This window comes from Triticum urartu, chromosome 7, assembly GCF_003073215.2.
Source record: "Triticum urartu cultivar G1812 chromosome 7, Tu2.1, whole genome shotgun sequence".
Classification (NCBI taxonomy): domain Eukaryota; kingdom Viridiplantae; phylum Streptophyta; class Magnoliopsida; order Poales; family Poaceae; genus Triticum; species Triticum urartu.
In genome coordinates this window covers 710,709,771-710,731,756 of record NC_053028.1, presented here as the reverse complement: position 1 = coordinate 710,731,756, position 21,986 = coordinate 710,709,771, and the positions used below count along the sequence as shown (strand labels likewise).

Here is a 21,986-nt window from a genome sequence, read left to right as displayed (position 1 = left end):
AACGATCAGCGGATAGACATGACCTGAATCAACAGGTCCTAGATACCATCGTACACACTGTCATATGAAAGAAAAACATCCAGCATGAATAAGGTGTTACCCTAGAACAATGAGTCCGAATCTGGGTAAAACCTCCTTCATGTGAAATCCTGTACCTAGATCATCCACGTGCGCCTTGCCTTTACGAATCTCAAATCATGTGTATTATAGTGAAATCCCAACAAAAGTTGGCGCCCACGGTGGGAGATACATGCACTGGAGATGGAATCCAGGCGGATCCACTTCGACAATCGGCAACGAGCTCACGCCATGGCAGCTCCTGCGCTTCGGCACTCTGCCCTTCATTGCCACCGACGCGACATGGCATCCGGCCTCCACTGGGAGTATGCACTTCGTTGCTGATCCCTCTGGCATCATGTGCCTCCAACTCTCAAGCCCTTTCCGACTGACGGGTCTAGGTCTCAGGAGACACGTGGTACCTTCAATAGCGGCACGGGCCTCACTAGCTTGTTTCAGGTGGTTAAATCCGACTCAATATGGCCCATCCGAGACTTCGAGTCTGACTCCACCGTGGAGGTATTCATGGCGGGTAACACCGCAGACCGTTAATGCTACCACGGACGCGACAACTTGAGCCGCCGCCGTGAAGCTCTTGTACATGCTCGTCGAGGGTGACTCGGCCACATTGAACGCCCAGGCGACACGCCAGGACGAACTCGCCAAGCAGACCCCACTAGGCTGAACTACTCGCGTCGTCCTAATAATCGACCATGTGAAGAGGCCACGATGTTTACAACTCTCTCGAGGAGCCTCCAGAGTTGCCGATGTAGCGGTACTACGTAAGCCTGATTTACCCCCAATCCTCTTGAACTCAATCCCTGACCGAACCCTAAAAATCCATCGGTACTGCCTAATTTCAGATGTGGTGGTCAATCCCCTTTTGAACCCCCACATTCAATCTAACCCCTACCACACAAATTGAATGTGGAAATAGAATCAAATACACAAATGATTGGGAAAATCAAGAGCGATTAGGGGAAGCATAGGGCTTATCGCCATTGCTAACTCCTACCGGCAGGGTTGGTGATGCCGGTGATTGACACCGCTACTCGCCTTGCAGTTCTTCGCTTTGCTGATCGCCGTCGCCAGTGTGAGAATGGGTAGAGTGGGAGAGAGCGGTAAAGGAAGGTGCGGGTAATTTTTTCGGCGCTTTGGGAAAGTACGCGATGTCTCGAGCATGGCTCCTCGGTGTAGCCGTCGTCGCCCACATGCCTCTTGGTACATCCCACGGGCCTGGGTGTGAAAAAATGTCGATTCGTCCGTTACTAGCGGGCTTGGCTCGGCTATGCAGGCCAAAGAGTGAATGCAACCTACGCACAGTCCATTATTATAGTGCTCGGGTCTGGTTAGGCTATATGCGGGCAAGCAAACACGCCCACAATGCATGTACTCTACCACTAATTAACAAGAGCCTGGTCAATACTCTTGGACCTCATCCTCGCCAGTGGCCGCTGCTTGTAGAAGCTACCTTAGAGCATCTATAGCTGGCCTCCTCAAACGCACTCAAGCGTCCACGGACGTGCCCGATCAATTACCAGACATGGAAAAAAAGGAAAAAATTGACTCAACCCAACTTCTCGTATCACCCATATATATATGGGTTGTCCGCAAACTCTCATATTGAGAACAAATGTAGGCCAGATACGAGAGCTTGCGGACGCGCCTGGTCAGTCCACCACGTAGGATGTGGCCCACCAAACCACCTTTCTCTTTCTTTATTCATTTTTTCTCTCTTTTTATCTCCACAAATCACGAGCAAGTGATCAGAAATATAAGGGAGAAAATAAAGTATGACAGCATGGACGGACAAATAAGAGCTCAAAACAGACACAGTCACTGACCGGCACGTGACGTTTAGTAGACCAGTTTTGTGAAGTCCAACTATATATGCTCTTACAGGACTCGTGAAAGTTAAAGTTACGTATGCACATGCCGAAAGGCCGTGGCCATATATGCCGGCCAACCCATCCTAGTACGCAATACTTCTTTTAGTGATCTAAATACTCTTATACTTCTTTACGAAGCTCTTATCTTTTACCTACTAATAAAACGGCTATCGCTTCTGGTCGTTCGTTATTAAAATTATCCTTTAAGTTGGTAAAAATTACCCATCAATATCATCCATAAGTGGAAAAACGATTTAAGTTTTCGGACCAAAAATCACCGCCTCCTTCGTGGTCATATAGAAGCACGACGAAAATAAGTCACAGAATGATGAGTAGGAGAGTGGTTGGCTGATCTCCTCCGGTAGCCAGGAGACTAGGGTTTGAATCCCAGCTTTCACAATTTTTATCTTTCTTTTCTCACGTATGTCCTACCCATGTATGCATTCATGGGCCGGGCCGGCCCATGTGCAGAGCTTTACTTCCCTGTTTTTTTTTCAATTTACTGTTTTGTCTTTTCTTTTCTCATTTTGTTTTCTTTATTATTTCTTATTTAAATTAATTCGGGATTTTAATATTCTAAAAGTTGCGAGTTTTTTTAAAAAATGTTTGATAAATCATAAAAATATATGTGAATTCCAAAATGTTTAGAAAATCATAAAAAATTTACAGATTCAAAAAATGTTGGTGTTTTGCAAAACTGTTCACAAAATTATAAAAAATCACAACTTGGAAAAAATGGTCGGGAAATAAAGGTTCGAATCCCAGCTTTCACAATTTTTATCTTTCTTTTCTCACGTATGTCCTACCCATGTATGCGTTCATGGGCCGGCCTGGCCCATGTGCAGAGCTTTACTTCCCTGTTTTTTTTTCAATTTACTGTTTTGTCTTTTCTTTTCTCATTTTGTTTTCTTTATTATTTCTTATTTAAATTAATTCGGGATTTTAATATTCTAAAAGTTGCGAGTTTTTTAAAAAAATGTTTGAGAAATCATAAAAATATATGTGAATTCCAAAATGTTTAGAAAATGATAAAAAATTTACAGATTCAAAAAATGTTGGTGTTTTGCAAAACTGTTCACAAAATTATAAAAAATCACAACTTGGAAAAAATGGTCGGGAAATAAAATCATGTTCATGATTTTGAAAAAATGATCGTGTATTCAAAACATATTTGGGAATTTGAAAAAAAATGTCCATTCACAAAAATAAAAATAAAAATTTGTTCCCCAATTATTTTAAAAAGTTCGTCGATTCAAAAAATGTTTGTTGAGTCAAAAAATGTTAATGAATTCGAAACCGGTTCATACATTTAAAAAATTGTAAACAAAACTAATGTTCATGATTTTTTTTGAGAAAATCAAAAATTTCAAAACAAAATTGTCGATTCGAAAAATTGTTCACTGATTCAAAAGTATTTTATGTCTAGGATTTGATTAGTTTTTCGAAAGTCTTTATATATCTTGGCGTTGGGAGTAGTTCGTGAGCAATGAGGTTTGTTTTTAAAGTTTTAAACGTTCTCTTGCGCAACATAATGATAAGTGTGGTATGCACTGGCAAATTCATAGCCTTGGGATTTACCGCGGAATGCATTGTGATCACGTGGACATCGCGACCATCATCGGCTAGGGTGAGAAAAATAAATAAATGGCAACATGGTGAGCCACTATGTTAAAATAGAGTATGCTCATACATCACGATATTGAGTCATACTTATTTGGTGAGCCATAATTTTTTGTCTCCCGTTGCAACGCACGACATATTTGCTAGTATTTCTTTACGGAGGGAGTACAAATGCCGAGCAAGGCCATTTTGTAAGTGTAATCTTTGGTGAGATCAATCGCTACTCCATACAATCAGTAGTAGGAATTGTGTAACATTTCACTATAAAGAAGGCCCTTGTAATGACACAAATTTTTTTTCTAGGGCAGCTGGTGGCTATATTATAGCTTTTTCAGGTGTACATTATGAGTATGAATTGTAGCGGTGCCTTTTCATCATCCTAAAAACGTATCGACCTTCTATTTATTCTTCTGATGACCAGGAAAGAAATATGATCAAATCTATGTGCATTCAATTCATCCATCGAGCACTGTGTGTGTGAGAGAGAGTCTTATCTGATGTACCGTTAGTAACGGCCAGCCGTTGTGTGCCACTGTTTGCTCCAAGAAGATGATAACCACCATCACGGCCGGCGGAGTATATTCCTGCAAGGCAACGACGCAGCCTGTAGCGATGGGTCTAGTGAGTGAGTAGTGATGAGGGACGGGACAAGGTGTGCGCCGCCGGCCACGTAAGCAAGGGGAAAAGATTAAAGGGCCATCACCATTTTTCACTCGACTTCTTTCTCTTCTCCCATCCCACTTGTTTGAGAATAACACCAAACCTGCTTCACATCACAGAATTTACTCTTGTTTTAGTCTCTGTACGTACGCACGCCTCCTCTAGAGAGCATGCATGGGGTGAAATTCAACATAAAATAAATTTACTATCCTTTTCCAGATCCTACATAAGGGGCCTGCACCCCGGTATGGCCTCTCCAGAGAAGAAAGAAAAAAGCTTGGAGAGCTCTAGAGAGTAGAGAGGGAAAGACAGACGAGTCTTGCTTGGCCCCTCCAACGCAGGTAGAGAGAAGGTGTTAGAGATACGACAAGCAAACCAACTCGTCGAAGAACAAAGAATAAGTAGGGGACACGAGATTTTAACGTGGAAAACCCCTCCAACACGAAGAGGAAAACCACGGGCGCCAGCCAACCAAACCTCACTATACCGAGGAGGTTACAAACGCCGGGGATTTACAACTGATCAATTTATCCCATGTGGCAGCTTAGAAAAGGTATATATAACACAGGTGACCTAGGTCAATACTAATCCGTACCACGACGGGCCTCGCTCCGCTCGCTCGTCAGAAGTTAGCCTCACTCTTTATACTTGGATTTGAAGCATAACATAACAGAAGGAGAGAGTTTCGAGACCCAATGGCGAGCCAAGGCGTTGCCTCCATGTTTGCTCTCTCATTGCTTCTCGGAGCCCTCGCTTCTATCTCACAAAGTGATTCCACTCTCTCTCTCTCTCTCCCTCTCTCTCTCTCTCTCAATGATCGGTTACAGAGTTTTTGTCCATGCAAGTCACCAGGGAGCTTTTTTCGAGGTAGAGGATAGTAATGTGTACGTTAATCTTGGATCTCATTAAGAGAAGCATTAGCTAGCTAGGCACGTTAATCATAGACATACATTAATCCGGAGTACGTCTTGGATCGAGCCGCACCAAGATGATAGTGCACGTGTGATCGACCTTCAGTGTGAAAAAAAAATGTTGCAAGAACTAGGTATTCCGCAGAGAAATTAAAATCTTAAAGATAAAACGTTGAAAGAGGTATATATTTTCCATGAGGGTGTAATCAATGAAAATGATGGTATACTTGTAGATACTTTCAACTATTTAACTAAAAACTAATCTAGTTGATCTCTGTCGGGTAACAGGCTTTCGTCCCACTTTATATATAAAGCACTAAGTTACACACTGGAACGATACAATAGATCCTTAAATAATTGGCCAACATAACCGCATATAGCTACACTGTCGAACAACTAATCACAGGACGACAACATTACAACGTCAGTTAGAACACCTAGCCTCCACAACAACGCCCTGAGAAGGCAAACACAAGCACCGCCCTGAGAAGGCAAACACAAGCACCGTTGCTGTCAACCTAGGACCTCTAGTTGATTGTTCAAGCAAAAGCATCGAACAAAAGCTTGCAAATGAGGTATCGAATGTTTGGTGAGCATGCATGTGAGTTAGCCATCTTCTTACGAAGTCAGAAGGTTGAACTAACGACCTATACATAGCTGAGCCGGTGTCTCTTTCTCCAGTGTCCTGTTAATTACCTATTTCCTTCGTTTTCAAACATAAGTCTTTTTAGAGATTCTATTACAGACTACATACGAAGCATTCGTATGTAGTCTGTAATAGAATCTCTAAAAAGACTTATATTTAGGAACTTAGGGAGTAGAAAGTTTTTGTTCATCCCTGCATGCAAAGTTGTGCATGCATGGCTTGGCGCCCACACACACACTAGACAGGAGTGTCGCCCTAGCACTGTTGGCACGAGCCCTAGCTAGCCAGTACCCTGGTACTGCCACTGTTCCATTCTTTCAAGTTTAACGAAAATGATTGCACCAGCTGCCCTAGCTAGTAACTGACTTATTTGCAGTCTTGTGTACTCATCATAACTTCGAAGTGCACCTGATCGACCTAATTTGAGCAGCTATATGCCTGCAGACAGCGCCGGTCAGGCCGCCATTCGGCCCTCTCGGCAATCACAATCCTTAAATCTTGATAACTAAAATCCATGCACGACGATCATACAACCGATTGTATTGTCGAATGATTTGGGTGGGTCCTGTAAAAATCAGAGGTCGATAGATTGATGCGTGGTGCCCTATTGGGTTCACCTTGACGTATATTTATATTACAGAGATGTAGAGATCGTTTACAGATCGAGACGGTCCCGTCCAGGCCCGTATATACATCATGGAATCCAAGTCCTAGTCCCGTGCACATACGTATTCTAACACCCCCCTCAATCATAACTTATCTAAGTTAAGATTGCGTTTGAATACTTCTAATTGTCTAGTAGCAAGTGCTTTCGTGAAGCCATCCGCTACCTGATCACCAGAGGGGATGAATCTGATCTCAAGAAGCTTGTCTGCAACTCTCTCTCTAACAAAGTGATAATCAACCTCAATGTGTTCAGTTCGAGCATGAAATATTGGATTAGCTGGGAGATATGTTGCTCCAAGATTGTCACACCATAGACATGCAGCCCTAGGTTGACTGACTCTGAGCTCCTTGAGAAGTGTTTGGATCCAAATGATTTCAGCTGTTGCATTGGCTAGGGATTTGTACTCTGCTTCCGTGCTTGACCTCGACACTGTTGCCTGCTTCCAAGCACTCCAAGAAACAAGATTGTCACCAAAATATACAGCAAAACCTCCTGTGGATCGACGATCATCAGGATTACCAGCCCAGTCTGCATCTGAGAAAGCGCTCACAAGGGTAGACTTCGACTTTGTAATTTTTAGTCCTACTCCAACCGTGCCTTTGATGTATCGTAGAATTCGCTTAACTGCAGTCCAATGTGTACTAGTGGGTGAATGAAGAAACTGGCAAACCTTGTTTACAGCAAAAGCAATATCTGGTCTTGTCAAGGTCAAGTATTGCAATGCTCCCACTATACTTCTGTATCTAGTTCCATCCTCGTCACCCAGCCGATCACCATCTTCAGCTGACAACTTTTCTGAAACTGAGAGTGGTGTATCCAACGGTTTGCAATGTTGCATCGCAACTCTTTTGAGGATATCATTTGCATATTTCTCTTATGTCAACAATATTCCATCATTTTTCTTTTTTACCTCAATGCCAAGAAAATAATGGAGATTTCCCAAATCTTTGAGAGCAAAATCACATCGAAGATCTTTGAGCAAGGCTTCAACTACAGTATCGGATGAACTCACAACTATGATGTTATCCACATAGATAAGAAGATACATTGAAACTCCACCTCGCTTGAAGAAGAACAATGATGTGTCCGCCCATGAAGAGGAAAATCCCAAAGCAAATAGTTTTGAGCTGAGTCTAGCAAACCACGCCCGAGGGGCCTGTTTCAAGCCATACAGAGCTTTATCCAATTTACACACATATTGCCTCTTAGTTGGATCTTCATATCCTGGAGGTTGCCTCATGTACACATTCTCTTCTAAAACACCATGAAGGAACGCGTTCTTCACATCTAGCTGACGAAGACACCAATTGTTGGACACCGCCAAAGCAAGAACTAACCGAATGGTTGCTGCTTTGGTAACCGGACTAAACGTGTCTTCATAATCTATCCCATATCTCTGCTTGAATCCCTTGGCAACAAGACGTGCTTTGTATCTGTCAATCTCTCCGTTGGATTTCCTTTTTATTTTATAGACCCATTTGCAGTCTATGATATTTGTACCCTTCTGAGCTGGCACAAGATGCCATGTATCATTTTCTATCAACGCAGAATATTCCTCGTCCATAGCTTCTTTCCAGTTTTTATCATGAAGAGCTTCGGTCAGATTATTTGGCTCACCTGTTGTGCACAATTTGCACCATCGAACTCGTCCATCCGTGATAATCTTGGGTCTGAAAATATTATTACGTGAGCGGGCCACAGCGCGATCAGGAACAGAAGGTTGTTGTACTGTTTGTTGAACTGGTGACGCCACAGAAGATTCAGGCTGCTGTACTGCTTTTTGAACAGGAGAAGCGACAGAAGATCCATTGCTGTATGCACCAGGAGATTGGGGCGTAGTGGCGGCTGGTTCAGCACGGGTCCCGCGGTTCCCATGCGTGGGCGTGCTTGGTTCAGTGCGTGACAAGGGGTCCCTGCATGCACCATGCGGCTGCTGAGGACTGAGCACTGCGGAAGGAGCGGATCCCGGTGCCATTGTATTTTCTGGACATGCATGCGGTCTGCTACAGTCCGCCTCACACCTGCTGCCATCTACTGCACACATAAAATCAAGGCCACCGGAGCTGTTTTGCACTAATTGTTGCCCCTGTTTTTCCTGTTCCTGAGTACTGTCAACACAAGCATCAGATGCATTAGTAGGATTAGCCACATGATCATGCAAATCATCACCCCCTTGATCAATACTCGTAGGATTCTGAAGGTTTGGAGGCAAAAGAAGAATTTCGGCTCTAAGACGGGCTCCGGCATTCGGATGAAGTTGCGAAAAAGGGAACACAGATTCATCAAAAATAACATCACGAGAGATATATACACGGCCGGAGGAAATATCAAGACACTTGTACCCCTTGTGTTTGTTACTGTAGCCTAGGAAAGCGCACCGAACAGAGCGAAAAGCTAATTTGCGAGTGTTATATGGTCGAAGATTAGGCCAACATGCGCAACCAAAAACACGAAGAGATGAATAGTCAGGTTTTTCATTAAAGAGTCGTTCAAGCGGGGAAAGCATATTGATGACACGACTAGGAACACGATTAATAAGATAGACAGCGGAAAGAAACGCTTCATCCCATTAAGAGGTATGGAGGCATGAGCAAGCAATGCAAGCTCAACTTCAACAATATGACGATGCTTTCTCTCGGCGGAACCGTTTTGTTGGTGCGCATGTGGACACGAAACATGATGAGTGATGCCAATACGTTGGAAAAAGTAGTTGAGTTTGTGATACTCACCACCCCAATCAGTTTGCATAGCTATGATTTTGGTGTTAAAAAGGCGCTCAACTAATTGTTGAAAATCATGAAAGCATTGGAATACATCAAATTTATTTCGTAAGAGATATATCCAAGTAAATTTACTATAATCATCAATAAAGCTTACATAGTATTTATTTCGACCAACAGACTCGGGTGCTTGACCCCAAACATCGGAGAAAATTAGCTCTAAAGGAGCACTAGAGATACTCGAAGACCTAGGATACGGAAGTTGGTGACTTTTAGCCTGTTGGCATGAATCACACACTGACTCACTACTGGACTCATTGGAACATGGCAAATTAAAATTCCTAAGGATTTGTTTGACTATTGGAGAGGCTGGATGACCAAGGCGATCATGCCACCTTGTCAACGACGGTCTTGAAGCACCAAAGACTTGACTATTGGAGAAAGGAGACGACTTGACTGGATAAAGACCCTGCTCACATCGGCCTCTTAGAAGGATTGCCTTCGTTGCTGGGTCCTTTACAAGAAAAGAATGAGGGTGAATTTCCACAATGGTATTATTATCAGAAGCAAAACAACTTGCCGAAACTAGGCTTTTTGTGGCTTGGGGAACATGAAGTACATCATTAAGATGAAATTTTCGAGTATGATCAAAAGAATTAATGACTGCATGACCGATGTGACTAATAGCCATACCTGCACCATTAGCTGCATGAACTTGTTCAGGACCATTGTAGCATTCGCGTGTTGTCAGCCTGTCGAGCTCCCCTGTAATATGATCGGTTGCTCCGGTATCAAAGTACCAATTTGAGTCAACTCCATACGAAGTAGTGGCTGCTCCAGCATATCTCTCTTCGGTGACATACTCTCGGTCAAACCGATGCCAACACTTATGAGCTGGATGCCCAACCTTGCCACAGATCTGACAAGTAGGCTTTTCACCACGGGAAAAATTCGCTCCACCTCCTGATCGTCCTCCGCCACGATTATTGTCGGGGTAGCTATTGTTGCCATAGTTATGGCTGCTGTTGCCGTAGTTGTTGTTGTAGCCACCGCGGTTGTTGTTGTCGTAGCCACCACGGTTCCCGCCACCATTGCCTTTGCTGCCACGATTTCCCTTGCTGCGATCCCCTCGTGCAGCTAGGTTCACGGAAGAGTTGTACTGTTGTGACCCAGAATTTTGGGACTCCATGCGTGCTTCAAAGGCAAGGAACTGAGCATAAATTTCACTCAGGGAATAGGCGCCAGTTCTTGCGGCAATGGAGGAGACAGAAGGATTGTATTCTGCATCTAATCCAGCAAGAATTTGAGAGATGATATCGTCGTCTTCGATCTTCTTCCCTGCTGTTGTGAGTTCATCGGCAATGCCTCGCATCTTTGTGAAGTATGTTGTGGCAGTCATCTCGTTCTTTCGAGTGCCAGCGAACTGGGTCCGGAGTTGGATAATCCGTGACCGGGAGACAGAGGAGTACATCTCCTCAAGAGCTGTCCAGACCTGCGCGGAAGTCCTCATAGAGACGACTTGAGTGAGTACTTCACGGGAGAGAGAGGTCAGCAGCGATCCCAGAACTTGCTGGTCTTGGGCTACCCAGCGAGCGTACTCGGGGTTTGGCACTGTCTCCGTGCCTGATTTGTCGGCCTTCTGGACGTCAATGGTCTTGGCTGGAGCTTCAATTGTGCCGTCGAGGTATCCATCAAGCTGCGCCCCTCGAATCGGGGGTAGAACCGTTGCCTTCCACAGAAGGATGTTGTCGCGGCCGAGCTTCTCGCGGGCAGTGTCGCCAAACATCGCTATGGGCTGGCTGATCGAGGAAGAAGCATCTGAGGAACTGCCGAAGGGAACGATAGACATCTAGATGCGATTTAGAAGAGAAGGCTCTGATACCATGTAAAAATCAGAAATCGATAGATTGATGCGTGGTGCCCTATTGGGTTCACCTTGACGTATATTTATATTACAGAGATGTAGAGATCGTTTACAGATCGAGACGGTCCCGTCCAGGCCCGTATACATCATGGAATCCAAGTCCTAGTCCTGTGCACATATGTATTCTAACAGGTCCGACTCGACAGAGCCTACGTGCCGAGCGTGCCTGGTTCAGGGTATAGTCTCATCTCGCAGCACGAGGAACGGCTTGATTAGCTTAAGTAGCTAACTCATCCCATAGCAGCAAGCTTCGGTCACCAACATATTCTTTCTGAAGATTGTGGACTGGCCTTATGAATCTTATCTATTTATAAACAGAAGAGATTCATCGTGACGGTCCATATCCCATACAAAGCGAGTATTCATGGCCTTGCTTTTTTTAAAAGTTTAATAAAATAGTCAATGATATACAACACCGTATGTATCCAGACAAATGTAAGACAACTAATTTGGGATGAAGGAAGTATTATTATTCAGTTCGTTTCTCATACTTGCTCATCGTAGTAGCTACTTTCTCTATAACTTAATACAAGACGTTTTTCGCTAATGTACTATCTAGTGACAAGTCTGACAAGTTCCTCGGCCGTGTGCGTGCGTGCATCTAACAGCAACTCATAACTGTAGAAACCAATATTTAAGTCGGGCATCAACCACTAGAATCAAGAGGGTGAAAGACATAAAAAAATGTTATGCAAACCTAGAAGCTCCATGCATGCGTATAGGATTTCAGTTAAACGGCCTTTTCGGGGAGATCTCTCGCCAACAGCTCAAAAGCCTGCTGCTCGCTTACTGTGTGTTCATGCATCCCCGCCATTATAATTTGGCTCAGGGCATCTCGCTGACCCTCAAATCAGACATCCATCCGTTTGCAGACATGTTCTAATCAATGTCCTGACACTGCTAGGAGAACCAACCATCCAATCGTATACCTCAAATATCAAACAACTTTCCGGCAAATAGCTAGCACAGATAGTAGTGGCTTCCACCAAACATATGTGTATACAATTGCAGGTTATTATTCCAAATCAGTGTATACATATTTATATGTTGAATAATGTCTTTGCTCCATAGAGCTTGGTTTTGAAAATTTTGTATTTCATTAAATTTCATATTTTTTTACATTTCAAAAAATTCTGAAAAAAACACAAATATACATGAAGGAATAACACACATGTGTGTAAATTTTCAGGGCAAAATACGTTGAAATGAAGACCATGCAAAAAAGACAAATCTGAGGCTTTTTAACACATGATACTATTCATCTTCCCATTTCAGTGTTTATCATCCTGAAATTTTGCACACATACACATTACATTCTTGTTTACTTGCACAATTGTTTTCAGATTTTTTTTAAACCAAAAAGTTTTAATTTTGATATGTTTTTCAAAAAAGGCCTCTATGGAGGCTGAGAGCCAAACCTTCGTTCTCGTCGGGGGGGGGGGGGGGGGGGGGGGGGGATGTAGGGTATATGTGTTGTACATACATGTGTATTGGATCCACCTCCTAGTTGCCTTGTATAGTTGAGGACGTGGCCTACTCCTGTACATCATATATACGTGCGTTTGCACATGAGGAATACAACACGTAATTCCCCCATCATACAGTCACTACTAGAAAAAAGGTCACTGCCGAGTGTTGTGCCTTATGCCAAGAGTCCTTTGCCGAGAGCTGAAGTCGGCAGTCTTTTCCGGGCACTCGACAAAGAATGAAGTTCCAGTAGTGCGTGTATACATAAAGTAGAGTTGGGGTTCAGAGCCAAAAGGAATCTCGTCATTGATCATGGTCAGGCAGGATTCTTGATTGTCAAGCTAGACTTGTTTTTTGATTTGACAAGGTAGTACATCCGTGTAATGAAATCATCCCTCCACTCCGAGAAAAGCAGAGTGTGAACTTAGGAATACTACTGAAGGGAAGAGCAATTTTGTGTATGTCGGGGCAAACAGCTCTCACCCGAAACATATGAAATTTGCAATTTGCACGCTCAAGAGACGGAAAGGTCATAACAATACTAGCATATCCCGTCCAAGTATATCTCTGATTACAAAATAATAGATTTAGCCACGACTCAGAATCTATGACAGACACTACCTAAGAGATCAGATACCAAACATATAAGATCTTGCTCATCCAACATCTTCTCCTCATTCCGCAGATTTAGCCCTAGTCTATCTCACTGATGTCCCTAATCTCCTTCCACTGCTGGTCGGCGCCGAGGACATGCACCTTGAAGGCCTCTCTGTACTTGTGCACCACCATCAGCCGCCCTCTTGGTGGCGCCCTGAGATACTTGCGACAGGATGACAGGCTGCCTTCAATGTCCAGCCTTGGCGCGACGGCCGTGCTCATGAACGCACCAGACTCCGCGTCATGTTCCCACAACTCCACGACACCCGAGTAAGAGATGGAGTAGAAGTGCCCATGATGGTGGATGGCATCCTCGATGCCCTCACGCGATGGTGCCAACCTCCAGGTAGGGTCCTCCGCAGTGGCGAAGGCCGGGGCACCGAGTGTGAGCGTCCACCTTCCGGTAGAACCCAGTGCGCATCTGGTGGGCACTGAGTGTGAGCGTCCCCATCCCGTCCGGGCCCCAACAGTGGTCTTTAAACGGCGGCCCACAGCCAAACCGAGCAGTCAAGAGGCGGTCAACCTTGAAGCAGAAGCAGTCACCTGCGCAGGGCAGGAGGACTCCAATGGTAGCGATATGCGGGAGTGCGTGCTGCTCGCCTGTGGCCGGGTTAATGAGGTAGATCTGGGCACGGTCGTCGGCACTGGCGAGCCACCCGCATGAGGAGCCCAGGACCAAGTGTCCGGGATACGGGGCGGGCATGGTGGGCTCACGCACGACTGCCAGGACGGGGTTGGGGACACGGAGGTCATCGGGCATGGTGGCCTTGCTCTCAGTCGAGATCAATATGGCCTCTTCCTTGAGGTAGGGCTGTTCGTCGTCGTAGCCGACATGGACCTCGACATGGGCGTAACCGTGGCACCTGTACTGGGCGAGCGCTTTGTCGTTGTGGACATTGTTTACCCCAACAAACTGCGGGATGTCGGAGATGTCCCTAGTCTCCTTCCACTGCCCGTCATCCTCGAGGACATAGCACGCACACCTCTCTGGGTACTTGAGCACCACCATCAGCTGCCCTCCAGGCGCCGCTGCCAGATACTTGCGGCATGACGATGAGCTGGCTTGTGCTTTGTCTTGGATGACCAGCCTTGGCGCGGCAGTGGTGCTCGTGAACGCACCGGACTCGGCGTCACGTTCCCATGACTCGACGTCGCCCGAGTAGGATATGGAGTAGAACTTGCCGTCGTGGTGGATGGCGTCCTCGACGCCGTCACGCGACGGCGCCAGCCTCGAGGCAGGTTCCTCCGCCGTGACGAAGGCGGGGGCGCCGAAATCTCGATGCAGGATCAGCATGGCGGCGTAGCTGCCGGGACACGGGGACGTTGAGAGGACCACCTTCTGGTAGAAGTAGGCGCGCATCTCTTTGGCTCTGAGCGTGAACGTCGCCAACCCGTGCGGCCCCCAGGGGCTGTCCTTGAACGGCGGCCCGTGGCCGTAACGGGCAGTCAAGAAGCGGTCGAGCTGGACACAGAAGAAGCGGTCGCCGGTTGAGGGAACGAGGACGCCCGTTGTGGCGATGTGCGGGAGCGCATGATGCTCGCCCGTGGCCGGGTTAACGAGGTCGATCTTGCCGCGGTCGTCGGCGGTGGCGAGCCACCCACAGGAGGAGCCGAGGACCAGGTTGCGGTGTAGGGCGTGATCCGGGGAGGGCCTGGTGGGCTCGCTGTCGTCGTGCATGTCACCCAGGTAGTCATCGGGGAGGTCCGGCAACGGACGGCCAGGCTGTTTATCCCACACCGCCAGCAACCACTGGACGTACTTGTGCCGCCCGTCCATCTTCACGATCCGAGTCTCCGCGGCCTTCCCCGGCGGCGGCGGCGGCGGCACAGTGTCACCGTCCTGATCTATGGCCGACATCGATCTCGATCTCTTTCTCTCCAACAGGATTCGGGGATGTGTTCCGTTGCGGCGGAGGCTTGTTCTGGTGGTGATTGGTGAGGACCCCGTCCGTGTGTGTATATAAGAATAGCCTCCAACAAAACCCTAGTCTTCTGTGTCGGATCGGATCCGAGTCGAACTTCTCCTGAAAGGGAAATAATTGTACGGGAGGGACAGGGTCTCCGGGATCCTGTGTCCCGTCCTCAGATGTGAAACCTCACCCTCAACATATACATCTCAAAGCACCTCCTAATCCATCACTCGATCGATACATGTTGGGAATCACATACGGCTGCACTACGGACTACAAGAAAATAACATGTTGCCCTGTGGCGGGTTTTAAGCCGAGTGTAGTACTATATTGGGCACTCGGGGACAATAAGCCGAGTATGTACAGCATCACGCAAAACAGAAAGGGCGACCTCAGCCTAGGGGACAGTAAGACTAGTGCAGTGGTAAACGACACTCGACTTACAGATGAAGCTCGACATATACCCCAGAAGGATCTTGGCTTACAGAACACAGGTTGATGTAATTTTGTAACCGACCACTTTCGGTCCTACACTCGGCTTATATAGATTACGCCATCACGGAGCCCTCAACCACATTCCGTGATGGCCACATGACAGAAAAGTTTACCAATTATGTAGCATCTGTTCTCTATAATATTTATGGTATTACAAAATACTACTCTCTCCAATTGAAAATAATTGTCGTGATTTTAATCCAACAAAAGTCAAATAAACTTAGGGCATCTCCAGCCGTTGGCCCCCTAGGGGCGCCTAAAATCGCCGCCTGGGGGTGAGCCGGCGCAAAAATTGGGCCTGGGGCGAGTTGGTCTCCAGCCGCCGGCCCCAGGGCCGCCCCCAGACACGTTTTAAAATAAAAGAAGTTCGACGAAGTTCGGCTTAAACACGATAAAATTCGGCCAAACACGATAAATTTCAGGGCCGCGTCGTCGTCGTCGTCGTCGAGCTCCGTAGTCACCGGCGCGGCCGGCTCCTTCTTCACCGGCGCGAGCCCCGGCTCCGTCTTCACCGGCGCGAGCCCCGGCTCCGTCTTTGGCTTGTCGAAGCGCGGAGGAGGAGCCGACGAGTAGGCGCGCCGGCCGCCCTCGTTGATGACGATGCCGGCGCTGCGAGTGCGCCGGCCGAGCGGCGTCTCCGCCGCGGGCTCGGCCTTGACGCCGAGCAGGGCCGGAGTGCCGGAGGAGTGCGATGAAGATCGGGAGGAGGAAGAAGAGGAGGAGGACCCGAACCTCCTTGGCGCCCATGGCCCGGCGCGTCGGTGCTGCGCCAGGGCGGCCGCCCTCGCCGGGTACGCCAACAGTGGGTCGTTGCCGCCCTCGAGGTACGTCAGCACGCCCTCGAGTGTGCGGCCGGGGACGCCCCACCACAAGTGGCGCCCCTCGCTGTTCTGTCGGCCGTCAACCACCGGCGCGCCGTTGATGGACGCCAAGCGTTGCTGCTGGCGGCGCTCGAAATACGCCGCCCAAGCCGCGTGGTTGTCGGCGGCGTACTGGGGGAGGGAGAGTTGGGCGTCGGTGAGGGAGGCGCCCACGACCTCGACTTCCTCGGCGAAGTACTTCGGCTTCGCCATGGCGTCGGGCAACGGGGGAATGGGCACTCCCCCGGCGCTGAGCCTCCACCCCGTCGGCCCGGCGCGCATGTCCGGCGGCGCCAGGATGTTCGCCTGGAACAGGAGTCAGGACTCCTGTTCGCGGAGCGAACGGCGGCCGAAGCCGTTGGCCGCCGCCTCGTCTCCGAGGTAGCGTTCCGCCATGGCGACGGGCTCGGGAGAGGTAGAGAGATAGAGGGAGGGGCTGGGCGGCGGCGCTCGGGAGAGGTAGGGAGAGGGAGGAGCTGGGCGGCGGCGAGGGGCGGGGCTGGTGTGGGCACAGGCGAGTGCAGGCCACCGGCTATATAGCCGCGCCGCACCTGTGTGTACGCGTGCGAGGGAGGGGAGGCGTCGGCGCGCCGTCCCGTGACGCGCCACCCGTGAGGAATCAATGGCAAGGCTGACCGGCGACAGCCTTGACATTGATTCCCCTCGGGAACCGAAGCCGTTGGGGGAAGACGAGGCGCCGTGTCGCTGACGCGGCGGGCCCGCGGCTGTTTCGCGCCAAAACAGTTCGCCCCGGCGCCCCCGGACGCCCCCAAGCAGTTCGGTTTGGGTCCGCCGGCGCTGTTTTCGGCCCAGGCCGGCGAAAATCGGGCTCCTGGGGCGCGACTGGGCCGTTTTTTTGGCGCTGGCGCGAAAAAATCGCCTGGGGAAGCCTTCCTAATGGCGCGGCTGGAGATGCCCTTAGGCACGACTCAATCCATGACGGCAGACATAAACGAAAACATTAAACCTAGCAACCCCGCAAAAACAAAGAAAACATTAATTAAACCTAGCGCACAATCACTACCGGAATCGCCCCCTATGCCGACGGCCAGGGCCGTCGGCATAGGCCTGAGTCCCGTTGGGATAGGCCTATGCCGACGGTCCCCGTCGGCATAGGGCCGTCGGCAACATGTGCGTCGGCACAGCCAGGGAGGCCGTCGGCATAGAAAAGCCGTCGGCATATATGATACACCGACGGGGGCCGTACATCTATGCCGACGGCCCTGGCCGTCGGCAACTATCACGCCTAACGGCGGCTGCCGTCAAGTCTGCCCAACGAACGGTCGCCACGTGGCACCACTATGCCGACGGCTAGGCTGTCGGCTTAGTCAAAAACTATGCCGACGGCTCGACCGTCGGCATAGGTGTGCCACGTGGCGACCAGCCGCTGCTCTAGGACCAGGGCTATGCCGACGGCCTGGCCGTCGGCATAATTTGAAACTAAGCCGATGGCCAGGCCGTTGGCATAGTCCTTCATACAGAGCTCCCAGTAGCTGACACGTGGGCCCCTATGCTGACGGCCTAGCCGTCGGCATAGTTTTTAAACTAAGCCGACGGCTAGGCCGTCGGCATAGGCGCCCACGTGTCAGCTACTGGGAGCTCACGCTAGCCCTATGCCGACGGCCTAGCCGTCGGCATAGTTTGCTTTTGCTTTTTTTTTTCTTTTTTCTGTTTGTTTTCAGATCAAGTTAATTCAAATAGCAGCACATATCAGCAGATATATATATGATGGGATAGACATATAAAACACAACGGGATATCATCCGGCACCATCACAACAATATATGCATAAGAATCATCACACACAAGTCTCTAAATGAACATCATCACAACCAACATAAGCATATAGAGAAGCACACAAGTCATCTAAATGATCATCACCACACACAAGTCATCTCAAGCATCATCACCACACAAGGATCATCGAGCACCGCGGAGGTCGTCACCGCCAAGACGGCCAAAGCCCAGGTCGTTACTGCTAGCGGCAGCGCTACCGCCAAGACCGCCTCCGCCTCCATCTCCGCCTCCGCCTCCGTGGATCAGAGTTGTCGGGCTCCGTGTCTCCGGAGTGCTGCGAAGACCACCGCCAACGGTAGATCCACATGTTCCCTGGATGTTGAAAAGACATATGCACGGGATATATGACTGTGTTGAAAGGCATGACATGCTTTGGGTGAATAGATTGGGGATGAACTAACCGGCGAGGGGCCAGCGTTCTGTGCCACAAACTCCTCAAAGCTCATCAGCACTGGTTGTGCTGGAGGGCATTGTGCTGGAGGGAACTGAGGACACCTGCCGGCCGCCATATCCTGAAAAGCCTGCTGCATCTGGCTATCCCTCTGCACTTGGTGTTCATAAAGCCTCTGATGCCACGCCATGGTCTCCTGGCGTGTGTACTCCATGTAGGCCTACGGTATGACATGATGGAACTCATAAAACTACTAAATGCGGAAAATGGAGTGAGCAATGAAGATAAGAGGGAAAATACTTACAGATTGTTGCTCCTGAAAGAGGGACTGTGTACTGGTCACTGGCTGGCTCGTGCGCTGGCTCAGGCTCGGGTCGATCCGATGAAGCTGTGTGTAGGAGATACTAGGAGTGACCATAGAATCGAGAACCGCCTCCCGACCGTGCTCCTTGGGCCCCATGCTCACCACCGCCTTGTCGTCCAGAGGCGCCGCAATGGGGTCAGGTGTGTCAGGATGCAACTTCAGATACGCTTCGGAGTAGGCCTGCTTCCTCCCCGTGGTCTTCTTGACGTAGTACTGGGGCTCGCCAGGCTTGGAGTCCTTCCGCGTATGGGCGATCTCCCATGCCTGCATGTCTGAGAGCGGCCGCTTCAGTTTCTCCTCCTGCACCACCAAACAGAGGTTAGTCATACATAAGAAAGTGATGGTAAATAGAAGAAGAAGAATGTTTAATGGGGTTAGTCATACATTAACTGCCTTGTGGAGATAGTGGTTTCGGTTTCCCTGAGCATGTACTCCCTCCGTCCCTCGGTTAGCCTTATTTTTGGTTCTCATAGCCGCCCAGGCTCCAGCCTCATCACACCAAAGATCCACCAATGCCACCCAGGACTCGTCTTTTCCATAACACCAATTTGGACACACCTACATAATAAAAGCATAATGACATGTAGGTGTGTCCAAATTGGTGTTATGGAAGCATAAAGCATAAAGCATAATGTACCACAAGGTAATGAAAGCATAATGAAAGCATAATGAAAAATCTTTTATACTTACCGCCAAGAACTCGGGCCTCTCCAAGGTAATGCCCATCCTCCGCGCTTCTTCCTTGGTCATCTTCACACCAAGATAGTCGTGGTAGTATGTGGAGATGGCCACATAGCGCACCTCGTACTGCATCTGGCGGGCCTTCTTCTTACATTGGCGCAGCACGATCTGGTCCGCTCTAGCCCTGTGCTCCGGAAGAACTCGATAGAATGTCTACAATCATGCATGAAACAAGAATGGAAGAAGCCATGAGTTAAATCATTCATGAAACTAGAATGGACTTGTGCTTCTGAAGAGAACTCACCCAGAAAGTAGTGATCACGGCCTTGGCATGGGTCTCATGGTCCGCGTGGCGGGCCGCTTCCCAGTGGTCCCAGCTCGTGGCCAAAACCCGACGGTCCGGCTGCCTAACTGGATCAGGACAGTACAACCCCGGCCAATATAACTTCAGCAAGACGGTGATGAGGCCGTTGGGAATACGGACCCCTTTAGAATATATCCAGTTGCTGCAAAAGAATGAACTATTAGCATGTGACAAGCAAAATAAATAACAACCGGAATAAGCATGTGACAAGCAAAATAATGAACCACTTACTCTTTTCCCGTGGGCTCAATGAGCCACTTCTGCTCCTCAGCAGCAGGAACCTGCTTTGGTAGCTTTGCGTTGCCACGCAGCCACCCCTTCTTGTCAACCCCCTTCCCGTCACCACCATCATCCCTGCCACCACCCTCCTCCTTGCCTGCCTCCCCCTCCCCAACCTCCTCCCCAACCTCCTCCTCCTCCTCCTCCTCCTCGCCTGCCTCCTCCTCCACCTCCACCTCCACCACCACCTCCTCCTCCTCCTCCTCCTTAGAGTGTACCTCACTAGAGGAGGGTACCTCACTAGAGGAGGGCCTCGAAGACAACACCCCTAAGTCGGTGAGGGTGCGCTCTTTCTGGCCGCGACCCCCTGTAGTGGCTCTCCCCCCAGCACCTCGTCCTCTAGAGGCTCTCCCCCCGCCCCCTCCTCCTCTAGGGGCACGTCTCCCTCGACCTCCCTGTGAGGAGTCATCGTCAAGTAGCCGAGGGGGAGGATTACGTGCTCGACCACTCCGACTAGGTAGGCCGACGACCTTGCGTAGGAAACCCACGCCGTCGGCCTTCCCCTTGCCCATGTTCCACGAACCTGCATTGAAAAGAGAAAAAGCAATTAGTAAATTAATGAAATGAAGGAAAAGGCATGATAATAAACACATTAATAAAAATGCATAAAAAGGCATATTCCTAAACTATAGAAAAAAAATACTTGAAACGTACATCTGCTAGAACCCATATGAATCATCACTGTTGTAACCTCTTTCTCGGTCCATCTCATCATCACTATCAATCATATCATCTTCGTTGTCCGACAGAGGTGGAGGCTCTTCCTCGTCGTCAGCGTCTTCGTTTAACTTTTCTAGCATAAGTATGTCATTTTCATTGACAATGGTCTCACCATCATTCCGTGCATCGTCGACGTTTGGGTCCACATCATCATCACCCAATGGTCTAGCGTCATCATTTCTAACCACATCATCATCATCATCATCAGGTTGCTCTTGATAGAACACTCCCTCGTATGTCATGGGGTTAATGTTGTAGTAATCGTCTTCATTCGGGTCTGGTAGCTTACCATGTGGCGACACCTTGAACACAACTTCCCAACCCTTTAGATACACTTTCTGGCATGGGTAAGGCAGATAATATACTTGTGTAGCTTGGGTAGCCGCAATGAAGAGATCGGCTCCGGCATAGACGGTTGATGGTTTAACTTCGACCAAACCAATGGAAGGCGTATGTTTTACCCCCTCCCACGGATCGAACCATCAACATTTGAACACAGGCAGACTTAGGGTCTCATGCCCCTGGCGGAATTTAACCTCGTATATATTTTGTACCCTTCCGTAGTAGTCTACTGAATTTTGACTGGGGTGTACACTCCAGTATTTATATTTTTGGGATCGGGGCGGCTGTTTTGGTGCTCCTCTGTATGGAAGCGATACCCATTCACATCATACTTTTTACATGTCATGACGGCAGGGTCAAAACCCATGGAAACCCATCTCAATTCATCATCCATAGATATGTTCGGATCATTTCCCTACAAGTATAATGAAAATTGTTGCGTGCATTAGTTCGGTTAACTAATAAATGTTGAAGTAGGTATTTAATAGGGGAGTGTGGAAAATTACTTTATCCATGAACCAAGCAACAAAATTTTTACGTCCAGGGTTTCCATGATGGAGAAGAG

The 21,986-nt window shown here is 48.5% G+C and overlaps 1 pseudogene; it reads right to left on the bottom strand.

Annotated features, from left to right (window-relative positions):
• Positions 1 to 10,364: 10,364 nt before the first annotated feature.
• On the bottom strand, positions 10,365 to 10,503 carry LOC125526113 (annotated as a pseudogene).
• Between the last annotated feature and the right edge of the window lie 11,483 nt (positions 10,504 to 21,986).